General features: G+C 42.9%; 1 protein-coding gene and 1 long non-coding RNA gene across 3 annotated transcripts in view; one reads left to right on the plus strand and one right to left on the minus strand.

The window, feature by feature from the left end:
• dchs1b (dachsous cadherin-related 1b) overlaps window positions 1-16190 on the minus strand; it is an 85875-nt gene that overhangs the window by 24345 nt on the left and 45340 nt on the right. The window lies entirely within an intron of this gene.
• Window positions 1-16190, plus strand: part of LOC147248672 (uncharacterized) — a 67906-nt gene that overhangs the window by 1813 nt on the left and 49903 nt on the right. The window contains exons 2-3 of one of the 2 annotated variants that reach the window (XR_015119469.1): window positions 12661-13027; window positions 14146-14427. This is a non-coding gene — a long non-coding RNA (uncharacterized LOC147248672). Of the gene's footprint in view, window positions 1-12660; window positions 13028-14145; window positions 14712-16190 lie in introns of those variants that run through there. The other variant, XR_015119468.1, reaches the window with a different exon arrangement.

The following is a 16190-nucleotide window of genomic DNA, read 5'->3' on the forward strand; positions in this document are numbered from 1 at the left end:
ATAGAAATTATTTAGATTTAAGGATGTGACATGTAGGCTGAAGCCAACATCTGAAAGTGCCTGGACCTTAAAGGCCACAGAGCACAGGACCACCGTAGTAGACGTACGATAACCGCCTTATGTCTTCATCATGACATTACTATTAGCTATATTACAGGCTAACTCATGCCAGCTCCTATTCTGTTGCTCCTATAGGATATTAAACCAGTTCCTTCAAGGATTTCAATCGCTGTGTTATCATGGCTGGACGGCTGTGGTTTTAAGGGGTCACAAGTGTACTTCTACCATTGTTCAGTGTTTACAACAGGGGATTTGAGGTAACTGCTGGGATTTCCTTCCTAGTACAGTATTGAGACTAACCCTATCTTTGGGATCTGAGAACACGTCTCTGTGTTCCTCGTATCTCTGTTATGGATTAGCCACCTGTGGCTATGAGAACTGAACGGACGTGTGGACGCTCACACACCCAGACCCTAACACATGTATGATGACCCCTGTCCTTGTTCACTAAATCTAATTAAAGAGATTTAAACACCATAACCGCCCACCTGGTCATATGAGTGACTTCATCAGATTCGTCACCTCTCTTTTTAATCCCCCCCCTCCCCGCCCCCAAAAAAGTCTCACTCATACAGATAAAGGAAGGAGTGTTCTAGGAGGAGTTTGTTGAAATACAGGGCTCGAGAACATGACAATGCTTGGAAGGAGTCCGACAGGAAGATTGCAGAGCTGCTGAGAAAAAGCAGGACATAGATTTTTCACACTCTCTAAATATTGAAAACTCTCCGCAGTATGGTATAGATTCTTCATGCTGTAAAATATATGCAAGACAAACACATTCGCACATAAAAAATAAAGAGTCCGTGCAAGTAGTCTTACGATTTGGGGGTTTTATGCTTGTAGAAAACAAATCAGTGGTCGTGCGGTTTGAGATGGGAAATGCTGAAACAGGAGGAAATAATACATAGAAAAATGTGGCGGAAGGAACAAGAGGCCGAGAAACAATGCCACAAAACTATCTGAAATATGAAGCAGAAACTATCCTGAAAATACAGAAGCTTGTATCAACTCAAATCATCTGTGCATTCTACCCCTGATAGAACAGCACAAAGGTTTAATACACACAACAGATGCCAGCTTTTACAAATATCCTGTATTTAAAGCACTCATCTTTCATTTGAAAGCCAAAAAAAGGTAATCTAGCAAACACATGCTTCTACAGCGTCCTCTTAAATCAAGAGATCCGGTAAAAACAAGCGAACGTGTTTGTCAGGGAGCATCTCCTTCCATGCTAGAGATTGTTCCGGGAGCTTCGTCTATTCCTCATCATATTCTCAGGAGGTGATAAACATGCAAGCCACACAACAAAAACAGCCAGGTGCTCGTACCTTTCAACATCTAAATCTGTGGTGGTTTAGTTCTGTTCTTGCAAGGTCAAACGTTTGGATGGAAGGCCCAGCGGTACATCATGCATTGGTTTGAAAGATGCAACATTTTTACATCTTCAAAAGTTAGAAACTACATGTTGAGAACCGGCAAAAAAACTGCGGTTTGCTATTTAAGGTTCATATATTGGATTTTAATTTGGATTCTTCTTTCTAAGAGCTATAATGTGCTGCCTGACATGCAGCGTAGATTCAAGAAAACATGTGTTTGACATAGCAGGAAACACACACATGATGCCAGGTTATATTGTGTTCTTCCAACTGTAAAAACAACTTTATTTGTATATCCTTAAATTTAGTGTGAGCTCTTTCATGCTCGCAGGTAGTCGTTTCAGGTTATGATGTTACAAAAAGCCAAAAGTCATGGCTGAAATTGCTTTCTGTTATTGACAACAGATCAATCGTCAATAACAGCATCTATTCTTGGAAGCCTTGTCAGACATACCAGATGTGCGGTTTTATTCTTAACTTTAAATATCTATACTGACCTTTCAAAGCCTTATCGAGTGTAAAATCATCACGGACCGCATCAAAAATCAACCCTGTGTTAAAATATTTCAGTAAAGCATCTGACAACCATTTGAACTTTGAAATGCATGAAACCCAAAATTTATCCAACATGCCCTCACCTTGATTTACACTATTGACCAACTATGATGATACATCTGTTAGAAGACAGCCAAAGGTTCACACACACACAGCACACGTCAGCCCGGTGAGGACTATGTGAAAAACAGTCAGGAAGAGTGTGCCGAGTATCAGGTTCAGCCACGACTCAAGCCTGGAGCTCTGTGTCCACAGAGAGCCATTCATCCCTCGCTGGGACAGTAAAGGCACGATCACTCACCGGAGCATTAGAAAGGATCCAAACCTCATCATTCATTTTTGTCGCACTCCCTCACAGTTTGTCTCTAGGTCTCTCTACCTTTCCATTTAGCCTTTTTTTTTTTCTTCTGTCATTCTCCTTCGCTATGAGTCGATGATTCTCTGAGGGTCCACTTAGATCTCAGTCACACATCTCACCCTTTTCCTATCTGGAACTCAACACTCTCACATATCATCCGGACCGATCCGTCAGACGGATGACATGTTGCAGAGAAGGAGTGGTATCCTGTCTGGGAGCTCCTATACTAAAAGCAGACCTATTCTGGACCCACCATGCTCTTGCAGTTCACTTCACACTACAATTGGGTTTTCTTGTAGGCTTCCTACACACATGCAACCTGGTCTACACTCCAAACCGGTTGCAGGGGTGATAGCGAACCAAGCTAATCAACCAATATAAAAATAAAGAAGACTTCATAATCTTGCATGTTTAGAAATGCTTTATGATAATCTTGCTTAATGCTGATCCTTTTCTCCATGGCAGAGCCACCTACTGGTGAATATGGTATGCTACAACCTGGACAGTCTGGTGGCACCAGGGGCTTTTAGACTAGAGCACTGACATTGGCTCCCTTTCATTGTCTACAGTCTGTATGCACACTTGTTCAGCATGCAAACCCTTGCAGAAATCGGTGAACGATGACATTTACATTCTACGATCCTGTTCCCAATGGACGAGGAAACTATGACTTAGCCTTCAAGATGCCAATGGGCCCATATTGAGTCTAGACCACATCCTAAACTTCAAGATGGACAGGATCAACAGCTTTTAGTTGCTTTTAGCTCACTCAGTACTGCACTGAGTTTCTCCTTTCACTTTCCTTCCCCTACACTCATCACTTGATCCCTTTTGCTGTACTTCTATCCCCGCTCTCATTTGTCTCCTCTATAGTCATTTTATCCAGATGTGGGTGCTGGTCCAAACTTATCCAGCTTGTTCTCTGCAGTTTGTCTCTGTAAAACATTAGTTAGTGTCAGAGGGAGTCGCAGCGTTGCTTCTCAGACGCAGCTGTGCAGCTCTGCTGCAGACTTTTATAGCTTGACATGAAAATGAGGGAAAGAGGAAGAGAGGATCTTTAGGCTTCGAAAGTAAAACCAAAAAAACGTGAGTTGTTCTGATCTAGAATATAATTCCATTGGCCCCAATGAAGCAATGATTCTTTCAGGAAATAAATTAGCAAAACAATGGCTGAATAAAAATTAAAATGTAAAATGCTGTCCCAGCATACAGACTTACTGCAAGCCTGATATGCAAATAACACTGGTTCAGTGCCACTTGGGGCCAGTCACAGCAGCACTGTCAATCATGATACCACGGCATTAAATGTTGGCCATATTTTGTGTTGTGGCTCCTTTAACTTGGATCGCTCTCCCATTTACGTTCATTTTCTATTTCAAGTTTGGCAAATCTTTGCTATAAAAACTCCTGTTACCAATATGAATGATGGCAGCAACTATGAAAATGAAACCCTTGCTGAAAACGCAGGAATCATCCTTTACAGAAGCGGCGTTGACCATAAAAGAACATGATAGAAGTGGAGTTTGTGGGAGAAAAAAAAATGCATCCGTGTTGGATAATTGCAGACAGGCTTCAGTTATTTACAACAACTGAAATAGGAGTCTGCATTTAGTGGCGATAGCTGCGTCGGAGTGTTGGATCAAGCTGAAACACTCATTTAACTCTCTTTTTCCACTGACACATTCCTTCACTCTCCAGTGAACTGCATTCCTCATATTAGGCATTCTCAAGTCTCAAAATCAATTTCTGCCTCCCTGTTGCAGATGAGTTGAGGCACTGAGGGCACAATTAAGATATATGGCAGGGAAAAAGAGAAGGGAGGAGGAAGGTGGGAGAGAAGGGGGGGTACTCTGGCAAAGGAACAAAAGGCAGGGCTAATGATAACATGGGACCTTGAAATTGGAACGAGGAGGACCAAGGCTTCATCTCTATTCTCATTCAATCTCCATTCTTCCCTTGACCTCCCCTTTCTCTTTTAGCATCTCCCCTCTTTTCTGTCCTCTCCCTCTCTCGTTCTTTCAGCACCCTATTATGGCAAGTGCTTGTTGTCTTTCATGTGGAGCTCACAGCTGGAAATGATTAAGAACGTCAAACCACCGAAAGGAAGAGGGGAGAGAGGTGAAAGAGAGGGAAGAGGAGAGATAGACTTCTATATTTGGAAGAAAGAATGCTAATATTGTTAATGAACGCAATTCATCTCTCTCTCTCTCTCTATCTCTCTCTCTCTCGACAAAAGTGGACAGACAAACATGTTTTGTTCCACAATCAAAGCTAAATAGCACTGAAGAGACTTTAACGCTGGCATGTGTTTTGCGTTACTTAGTTTATGTTTGGGCGACGTCACGTGTGAGAGGACACACGACATGGTTTACCCATATTGCTTTAACAACACACACTGTCACTTCCCAGTGCCTCTTAAACTTGAGGATTAGCAAACAACCAGCAGAATGACGGACCTCAGCGGGAATCTGATGTTCTCAACCCGATCACATACAAGCATAAGAAACGACCACAAAAACTCTTAGCACAGTATTACGTGGTGATGACTGGACATCTGTGAAAGTTATGTGTCAGCAGCACCATGAAAACAATGCCAATAGACAGTCATTGCTTTAGGGAAAACTTGAAACCCAACAGCTTAAAGAACTTGACGCCAAGGGCAGTGGTGTATGTTGTTTTGTTGCTTTTGAAAATCTTTATTTCGTTATTTACTGAAAACAACTTTCGGTACTTGAACGGAACTCGAACACCCGTCTCCTGGTGCAAAGTCTGGTGTCTGTTGGGATCATCCACCACCCCAACCTGCTGCCACATGACGTGATTAGCCAGGGAATTAACAAGTCCGTGAAAGAGGACACTAATTGATTTCTACTGGTATTGTCTCCATGGTAATGTAGTGTTAAGAGCCCGCAGTCACCTCACAGATTTTCTGCATCCTGGATATTCTTCCTTTTGCTCATAGCTTGCATGACAAATAAGAGTTTGATGGGTTTGCATGTTGAATAGAAAGCATCTGTAATCTGCTTTATAGACCAGCAAAGATAGATTTGATCAGAGAAAATCCATTTACTAATCTACTCTCCACACATTTGCTTTGAGTTAAATGTGTAACTTGGAATAGGGACTCATCAATAGTGCTGGTTGTCAATCCTCAAAAAAAGTCGTCAGAGCTAAAAATCCACGTGAGTTACGTCGTGAGTTGCGTCACAATTAGTAATCAATCAGGAGTCAACTGTCTACTCTTTTATGAAAACATGTCAGGGAAGAAAAGGGAGGGAGCTGGCTGTGGATTGAGGTCGAGTGTGAGGTCAGAGGGAGATAAATAAGCTAGTTACAGGGACGGACAAGGGGATATGGGAGCACAATGAGGGATGACATCACCTCACCGGACTCTGAGGACTGATAAGAGATGCTGGGGATTTTGATGGTAGTGAGAAAGATCTCAAAGATCTGCAGCTCTTAGGCTTCGGTGCGCACTTCTGTGTGCTTGTCAAGTGTATGTGTATGTCGGGGTCTCCTGCCCCCTTTTAAAGATCCTTTTCAAAGGGAATCCTGTCAGCCCTGACTGACAGCTGGCCTAATCAGCACAGAAATCAGCCCTATTTTTTACTTACTGTTAAATATTTATGGCCTTTTAAACCCCGTCTCTCTCTCTCTCTCTCTCTCACTCGCTCTCTCTCTCTCTCAGCTGGGCCTCCTATGCAGCTGCTACTAGCAACAGATCCGCACATCTATGAAATACCAGGGATTTTACTGGCGCTATCTGCTAACAGCTAATGAGAAGGTTGAGGTCAGGTATGAGCACATGAAAATAGTCTTATGTATAATCACAATCATCCAAAGTCTTTAATATCTTTACTACACCTTTAATTCCCTCCTGGAGGCCGGCCTGGGTACCAGTTCTGAGGAACAAGAGGTTCGTTGCCCCTGTTGATTACTGTTAATGGTATTTTATGTGGTCGTATATGATTTAAAGCTTTTTTTACTTCTTCTTCCTATAGCCAAACAAATTTTCCCCCAGGAACAATAAAAAAAAACAAAAAACTTTGAACTTGAAATTTTTGAACTTTGCATGAACCAACGCTGAGTTGCACTGAAAGCATAATTAAGGAAATCAAGGGATCCTTGCTCAGCAATCAAATCCAGACTTTTTTGAGCTTAATGAGGCTCTACATTAGTGACGAGGAATAACGACTCTTCTGTTCTATGATGTATCAAGTACAAATAAATAATCAAAGCAACAACAACAACAAAAGAAGCGGTTACTATGGGAGAATAAAACTGGATGAAACAAGAGTTTCTCCAGGCACATTTCATCTTTGATTTACACACTCAAGCCTGTAATATGAAGTGAGCAGTGATTATCACGTATTTTCTTCCTGTTGTAATTTTGCTCTGAAGAGGTAGAGAAAACAGTAATTAAGGAGGGAGGGAACACAACCGACTTTGGGACTGGAGATGGACCTAGACGGGTGGGGGTGGGGGGACTGCTGGGCTGAGATGGTCTCTCAGCTGTTGGGTTTCTGGATGAATGAGGGGACAAATGACTGAGAGTGAGTGGTTTCCTCAGGGACACCGCTCCGGCTTATTTAGAATCTCTAACTAGCTAAAAAGTGCAGTGTGTGTTTAGGAGGAAGCATCTGTGTTTCTCCCAGAATGGATGCAGACATGAAGTTAAGTTTGGGCATTATGGCGGTTTATCCAATAAAAACATGACAAGGAGACAGAGAGAGAAAGGAATCTGCTCAGTTTTCCCTCTCCACTGGAATGCCACAGGGTTTTATTTTCTCTTTGTTGGGTGTGTGGGACTCCCAGACCGCTGTTATAAGAGTATATCATTGGGAGCGGGCGCTTGGAATTTGAGGGTTTGCATCTTGTTGACGGTTATTGTTTTCAGTTTATGATTTTAGGTTCAAAGAACATCTACACGTAGAAAGAGGGAAGCAGACGAACAGAGGGAGAAGCAGGACGATATCGTTCAGACTGCTGCACCGACGACATTTTTATTTTAATCAACTGTTTTTCCAAAGTGGAGTACGAATCTCTTATATGACGCAACAGACACGTTTCATATTTTAATTCACTGTTCAACAAGATAAGGCGCTTCATTGATCGTGATCGCTGTACAACCCTGTAACTCTCCAACAAGTTCACCAAATTCTAAAACATGTTCTAAGCTGGATCCCTGGATCATTTTAGGTGAATGCCAGTACCTTCCTGTGGCAGCCATATTGGGTCATTAAGTTTTTCTACATTCTTAGATATATTTCATAGCCCAGCAAGCAGGGAGTATCCTCTTAACATTGGCTAACATACACCATGTGTTAAAAATGTTTAATGTAACATTTACAGAACCCGTTGGGATGTTAAATCATTTGGTGTTCCGATGCGGTTAAAGGTTGTGGCTGGATATTATTCAGATAATCAATTGTTCAACAAGACAGTGAAAGACTTCCTTTGCCAGCCATAGCAGATTACTGGATATAACACAAATCTCTGATAGATTTCGGCGGGCGGCTGTTTGAGTAATGGAGTGAGGATGAGCATTCGGCAGATACTTCTGGCAATTGTGATGAACTAAACATTTCTAGTTATGATTGGAAGCATCGGTCATGCAGACAGCTGATGAGATAAGGGAGACAGTAAGCGTCAACTTCATCCACTCAGACGAAATATTCTAAATAAAATGTTATTATCAGCCAGACTTAAACTGAAGGTGAAACCTTAACTTTGTCGCAGCGAAAGTTATCTCTTATCTCCATGTTTATATTCTGTGGTTTAAGTTTGCTTCATTTTAGTGCCTTCAAATAAACATTATTACAGTCATCACTTTATCAGGCTGAAATGTTTGTTGAATCTGGAGCCAGAGGGAAAACACCTGCCCTCGCCGTAATAATACGGTCCAGTTGATAAGCAAGACTTTGGTAACAAGCTACATAAAGGTGCAGGCTTATCCTGGATGATTGCACGGCTTTGCTCTACTAAACCAAAATAGTGTCTCTAAGCCTCCGCTGGCCTCCACCCATGTAGTCATGCTTCCTGGATGTGATCCCTGAGACCATGGGACAGTCTGACTATGGCCTCATCAGTCACTCTGTCAACAGTCAGCTCTGACACTATTAATTCACACCAGACCCCAACCAAATAATGCCAAATGTTGATTGTAGCTGCTACGTTTTTTTACATCAGTCACAACTGCGGGTTTGACAACTTGATTAGACCTGGGCAGCAAGTCAGTACTCCCATTTATCAACTTATGTTGTCCACATGAATAATTCCAAATGCAGTTAAAAGCGGAGAGAATTAGGCTTTGTTTTGCACAACTGAAGAGTTATCTCTCATGCAAAACAGAGAATTGGGACACATTCATTGAAAAATTATAAAATTGTCATTTTCTTCAAACAATCCATCCCTGTAATCTACTCTAAAAAAAAAAATCTGGCGGGTAAATGTCAAAGCATCTTATCCTGGGAAGCAATTCCTTGTTTGAGGAGAAAACTCAAAAATGTATCACTGAAAAGCAAAAGTCTCTCCACCCGCAGCTAAAAACATGTCAGATAAAAATAACTGACCTCATAAAAAAACAAAAGTAAAACCATTCATCACTGCCACTGTGATTCCTTGTATCTTACGGCTACGTCACTGCCTGATTGGAGCGTTTTATACATCACCAGATGGAAACCTTTTACTCCAAAGCTTATTGGATGAATTCTCTCTGACCATCTCTGTCCAGGGGTTAAGAATACAATAGATCGAGCAAAACGTGAGTAAAAGTATTCTATGCTGACATGTTTCCAATTCAAACTAAATTACTGGTGTGTAAAGTAAATTGAACTGAAATGGAGTCCCCCTCCCTGCAGAATGCTGCTGCTTCTTCTTCTTTTTTTTTTCTTTTTTTTACATGGATACAATCTTCCAGTGTAGTTGAAGCCTGATTTCCTGCACATAAACATTTATGTTTCAGTGTCATTTTATTTCTCGATCTGTAAACCAACATGGGGCCATGTGGGAGGTTCAAACTAATAAGACAGAGAGTGTTTATCATTTTAAGCAAGCTTGGCTTTATTGAGGAAGGCCGAAACCTCCTTTGTAGCCTTCCAGAAAACGTCATGAAAACTCATCTGACAGTCTCAGGGATCCCTACAAACCGTGTGTGTGTGTGTGTGTGTGTGTGTGTGTGTGTGTGTGTGTGTTTGAATGAGATCAAATTAATTCAGGTCTTAAGGGTCAAAGGTGAACCAGACTTCCAGCTGCGCCTTTCTTTCCGTAACCCCAAGGACAAGTGTGTGTTTGTACTTTTGTTTTACAAGTTTTATGGGGACCAATATTGGACCCCACAAGTTGAAATGGCCATTTAAGAGTCGAGGCTCGGTTTTTAGGAGTATAAGGGTTGGGTATTCACTCACAGCAGTTAATACTAGGCTCAGGGATGAGGGAACGTTAATGATACTTCCCCATGGGAAATGCAAGTCACCTACAGTGTGACACTGTTCACAAAAAAGGATGGAGTGACGTTTTGTACACGAGAAAAAAAAAAGAATTCCCAGGCTGTATTTGGGGGAATTTCCTTTCAAAGAGAAAAACAAAATTTAAGACAAAGATCACAAACATGTGCTGTGTGACACTCCAGGAATTTACGGGGTTAACCTCAGATGCTTTTGAAGAATCCCAGATCAGCACACAGAATGGATTCAACCTGCTGAATGTCCTGTGTGTGTGTGTTTTGTGTGTGTGTGTGTGTGTGTGTGTGTGCGTGTGTGTGCCCTTCCCTCTGTACTTTTTACACCTGAATCCCTGCTCTATGTCTGTACATTCTCCATGCCGCTGCCTCGTTCCCTTGTACTTCCTGAGGTCAGACAGTTAGTGACCTCCACCCCTGGGAGTTGATAGCAGTTAGAGATAGCAGGAGAGCCCCCGTCAGCTCGGAGCTCACATCTGGTGTTCAGTTACAAGAGCTCCAAACCAGAGGGCCAGTGAGTTTAATACAAAGATTGCTCACTTTAATACGTGATATCTACTCGCACACAAATGTTTTCCCATAAATGAGAAAAGGTTATTTAAAACTAAACAGATGTGTTTTCTTAGGTTTTTTGGGGAGGGGGGCGGGGTTGTTTGTCCCTTTATTTGTGTCTCAAAAGCTCAAGCATAAGAGCCAAACGACAGCTGATAAATTCCAAACTCCATTCAGTAAACAGGCATTTTTAGAGGTTGTGCGCGCTGCTGACGTTAAGAGGATTTGAGACAAAGGATTGAGCATCATGACTTACTTGCTTTGGTACTACTTTGAGACACTTTTTGCTGTAAAATCAGAGCTAAATCTGATTTGAGAGCAGTCATCATTCAAATGTCTGTGAATCCTAGCAAGTTTACACCAACTGTCGCTCACCGTAAATTAGCTTTCTGACACGTTCGGGGTAGTAATGGGGTTATTTTCCCTCTGTTTATGTTAAAGTTGACATTAAAACACCTTCAATTATAAGAATAGCAAGTCCTGAAAACCTGTAAAAACCTATCCGATCAAATCTGACCTGACGGCTATTTTTCACAGCGCTTCTAAAGGCACTCTTGGAAACTGTCATCTAATCCAGTATCGATCAACACGGTGCTGTTAGATTTAACAGAACGTTATAAATAGAAAGGTTGTGTTGATGCATTCATCCATTATCCTGGCTGAGACACTTTAGCTTTAATGTGATTTATCACCCTCCAAACTGAAGTCAGCTTGCCGTTAAAGGCCTTAGGTTTGCTGCTTCCCCACAGATGTTTCTACTGAGACACCGTAGCTAACTGTAATATCAAACTCGTGGTCATTTATGTGCATCTATCTAGAGTGCCGTAACATGACCTTGACTGTGTGCACTTTTTATGTAGTCATGTGTGTAATTACGGTTCAACAAGAAGCAGCTAATACAGCAGCTAATAGTGGACGTCAGACTGCCAAGGGTAAGTTGATTGTGCAGTTAGGAGTAACAAGCCACTATGATAAATGGATTAGCCTCTCAGTGACCCCGGCGTGAACCACAACCAGAGTCAGAGATGGGTCACTTGACCAGTGACGGCCTAGAGCAACATATAGAGGTTCCTCTGTTAATGCTCATCATTAGCATTGCAGTCGATGTCTGGACAAAACTAAACACGGTTAGAAAATTGAATGTCGAGAAGGTTACACTTGAGGTCTCGCGCAAGACCCTAAAGGTCAAGAAAGTCCAGCTGCTACATGTGGAATCTTCTGGTGATGTAAAGACCGATAAAATGCATAATTCACATTAACCCGCTTCCTCTGACACCTGCAAATGATGTTACTATTTTCACGGGGACATGTCATTGACCACAGCTATTACTAACCCTGACATTCGAAGCAAAAGTGTGGAGTTAAGCATGTTGGCCCCACAAAACAAGTCAGACCCCAGAACTAAAGCTGGCTGCCGGTTTTCAGACCCTACAAATTTACACAGCTTTCTCAAGGTGCAAATACCTCACTGCTGTTACGCCTCGACGTCTGCATAAACACAGGCAGAGACGGAATGGAAGAAACAGATTGAAGCACCAAATCAACACTTAAACATTAAGAGCTGACTCAAACAGCATCACGTCTCTGTTGCAGAACATCTCACTGCAATAAAATCCCAAGCTGGGTCTGTATTACACCAGCTTTGGTTCTGTGTAAAACAAGCGAGGCTTGATAATGGCGAAGGCATGTTTATGGAGCTATTGTGGAATCTCTGTAAAGGGTTTTAGCTAAATGGGTCCACATGCAAATGATGCACTCATAGAAACTGCTGAATAATAGGCTTGCAAGCTAAGGCATTTTAATGAATTCCATTGATTAACTTTATGCTGCAGAAGGATCTTGTCTATCACACCAGCACACACGCGCCTCGAGTATATCTGATTGACCCACACAGGAGCCTGTGGGTTTATGTGTGTGGGAAGTATGTTAGATGCTGCCATTATATATTCATACAAAGCCTGAAGGGGTAAAAAATTAGCTTATCCTCTTTAAATTGATTTCCTGACTCTGCATATATGAGGTGTGAAGCACATGCTGATCCTTATAGCACCTGTTAAATCAAAGTTTGTGCAGGACTAAAGCCAGAACCTCAGAGTTTTTGACCATAATAAGAAGAGGCAGCCAAGAATTTCTAGGGACCAACTATCCCATCTAAAGATATATATTTGCTCAAATCATCTATTTTTCTTTTGTTCAGCTTTCACAGTCTGATCAGTATGTGAAAGAAGATTAAAGCTAATTGTTCCTTTGGGTTAGTGCCACTTTCACTCTCATTTGTTTCTCTGTTCCTCTGATTTCAGCACAAACAAAGACAGCCAGCGTGGACACCGACAGCTCAGCCAAGCAGCAGGGAAGCTATCTGATTAAAGCGAGCGTGTTTTCATAAAACCCAAAACACACTTGGTGATGTGGAGCATCAAAAGACACATTAATGAGCAACACAAATGCGCATGTGCGCACCCCCACTCCCCTCCTTTTATCACCCCATCCTCCAAGGTTAGCTCAGCCAACTGGAATTTCCAAGAAAAACAGGTTGGCTATGCATGATGCAGCCCCGGGGTCAGAGACAAAGCCAACTCCTGCCGGGAGAAAAGGGGAAAGAGAGCGAGAAAGAGAGAGCGAGAGAGAGAAAGTGAGAGAAGGAGAAAAAAAGGAGGAGAAAAGGGGGTAAGCATTGCACACCTACAGACGTGTGGAAAGAAGTCTTAAATCAGCTGCATGTCCGCACTTCATCAGCTAGCTCACTGGGAAATGACTTCTCGACACAAAGAGCCGCCGCTAGCACTGTACAGCACAAGTAGTAGCTTCAAACACAAACACTCCAGACACGAACTGGGCAGACAGAGCCAGGGCCGCAGATTAGTCCATTGTCTCCAATAAAAAAACTATAAAAACATAACACAGGTATTTCAAAAGAATGTTGAAAGCGTAGACGGATTCCTTTATCGGAATGATGGGAAAATCTAAATTGCTTTAACAGAAGAGGAGAAGCAGAGATAAACAGAAATGAAGATTAATTTAGAGCTGAAAAGTCTGTACATGGAGGGACTGAGGGACTTCAAAGAAAGAAATAATGAGACTCTATTGTCTGACTAATTGAGGGCCCGTCTACAGTATCACTCCATCTTTTATTTCTGCTGCTTGCTGAATCATTCCCACAGCATCCCTCAACGTGGCTTCAGCCACACTGATCTCTCACAAAGAAGCTAATTTATGTGCAAAAGAGACAGGAAAAAGGTGTTGTCAAACAGTAAAAATTGTATAAACTAAACAAAGTCTCTGTCAAGAGTGAAAAATAGCAGTAAGTGAGGTGCTATTTCCAACATGTTCGTCGGAGTGATCACTGACGAGCTGCACTCGGCTGGGAAAATCATCAAACCTTCAAAGAGAAATAAAGACGGAGATGGAAATGTAAGTTGGGAGTAGAAGGGATGAAAGACAGATTCCACTAATGGATATGATACTGTGAGTTGAGGTGATGACATACAGTGAAAGTGTCAGGTACATTTTGTGTCTGGCGGAGGGGAAAATGTTCAAGTGTGCATGAGGATTGGAAGGGTGGGAAGAAGAGAGCTGAACTGCTGCTGGGTTTCTAAATGTGTACTCCTTCACACATCCCTCCGTCAAGGCCGTGCCAGCACAGGAGAGACGTCTGGCTCAACCATTATTGTCATTCTGCAATTTAAAAAAGTAAAACGCTCTAGCTCGTGTATATCTCTGTAAGCCAATTGTAATTGTTACTAAGCCCGACATGCAGCGACAGTCTGTTGGTCCATCTTCAACAGCTTATCCAAAGTCGGGTCGTGGAGGTAACAGTTCCAGCAGGGAACCCCAAACTTCCCTTTCACTGGCCACATCAACCAGGACTGGAGGACCCGCGAAGGTGCTCCCAGGCCAGCACGGGAGTATAATCCCTCCACCTGGTCCTCGGTCTGCTGTCTGGAACACTTCCCTAAGTGAGAGGACCAGAACACATCCTGACAAGATGCCCAAACCACCTCAACTGACTCCTGACGTGTAGGAAGGAACAGCGGCTCCCTCACAGATGAATGAGCATCTTACCCAAGGTAGATGCTCGCCATCCCCTCTCTAGAAAATCAATTTCAGACGCTTGTAGGATTTTCCATCATATGCTGATAAATATTCACCAAAAGAACCAAGCAGGCACGATTCAAATCTTTGCACATCAAAACAGGCCAGTTTCAGCATGTGGGCTGCTACCAGCTTGCTAGTCCAGAGGTGGGGTTTGTGGTTTCAGGGAGCGAGGGAGACCAGGGGCAGCATATGTAGAAGACCATCTTAAATAATAGCTGGCTTATTCCTGCAATGTTGCTCTGGCAAACTAGACGACTAAATGTGAAACAGAGAATCTCATCAAGAGAGAAAATGGAATAGCTGCTTCCCCCATTAGAGACAATGATAAAACATCTATGGTTTTATTTGAAATGTGTATGATAGAAAGTGGGAACTCTATCTATATTATTCTTCATTGTCAGATGTCTATTTTGGCATCAAAAGTTGGGAGGTTGAGAAGTTTAGCAGGGAGTTAGCAAGGAGATTAGCGCAGAGTCACGGGGCAAACAGACCTCCAACACAGTAAGCCCGGGGGTTGGAGGGCGGAGGCGCTGACTAAGATGCACTAAGCCACACAGCAAATGGGAAAGGATGGGGTCTCATCTATCACATGGCCGGTCACGCCAAAGCTGCCTGGGAGAAGGGTGAAAGGGGGGCGGTGGTGGACTGGGGTGGCATAGATTATTACTCAGATCAAAGCTACACTTGAGTGGATTTGGGTTCCAGAAGTGGGAGAACAGAGCTGAAAGATGTGAGGATACAGTAAACAGCGTTTCACTTTAATCTAAGAGTTTTAAATGTGTTAATCTTGTTTTCCGGGCTCATTCACACCTCACGCCCTTCCTATGAACATAAGAATGCCGTTCTTCTGTAACTGAACATACAGCATTCTCCATTTCTTTCAACATGCACCTGCTGTGACAGATTTGATCCCCCCCCTTCATCCTTCTCTGTTCCCAACCCCCACTTTGTGTCTTTGCTGCCAAAAACAGCTTCTGCCCACGCTTCCTCTCTGTTTGCTTACCCTTTAATGTATTTACTTGACCCCCAAGAGGCATCCACATGATGGTGTTTTTCTCTCCAGTAACCCCCCTCCCCAGCTCAGATAGCAGTATCCTACCTTAGCCAGCACTGTCACCAGGGTCACATTTAGCTAAGCTCAGCACCAATAAAGGGGGACGATGGAGGGTGAATTGATACGAGTGCAAGAAAAAGTGGGATAAAGCAGAGAGGAAGAGACAGAGGGATGAAAAGAGGTATGCGCATGTTGGGGGGGGGGGTCCCTGCTGTCTTATTGGTTTTCTCTTTTATTACGAGACTGTGTTGACTCTGCACACCGTCTGCTCCCCGTGGATTAACTACACCGCCATATACACGCATACACACACACACACGCTGAGGTGGAATGCGTGAGGTTATGTGTGCAAACGAGCCTCTATTTTAACAGAAAGTACCAGTGCGCCATGCTTGTTTCAGTAGCAGGACACCAACGAGGACCGGACCACTTGCTAGCAACCCTCCAGCACGCATCACAAAAGGATAAATATCCCTCCTGCGTCTGTATGAGTGAGGCACGGATGGCGAGCGGTGGCAGTGAAGGAAAAGACAGCAGCTGTTTGGACCTCGTAGAAAAAACATGCCCCTGTAAATTTTTATCTCAAACACATTGCTCCCCAAAGGGCTAGTCAAAACACGCCTGTCAAACCCAGTTAGCGAGCCAGTATAGACGCACAATGGCGCCTTGTGTGCAGGAGCC

The sequence above is a fragment of the Aulostomus chinensis genome, chromosome 15 (assembly GCF_037954235.1).
Source record: "Aulostomus chinensis isolate RoL2024-O1b breed Wild chromosome 15, RoL_Achi_v1.0, whole genome shotgun sequence".
NCBI lineage: Eukaryota > Metazoa > Chordata > Actinopteri > Syngnathiformes > Aulostomidae > Aulostomus > Aulostomus chinensis.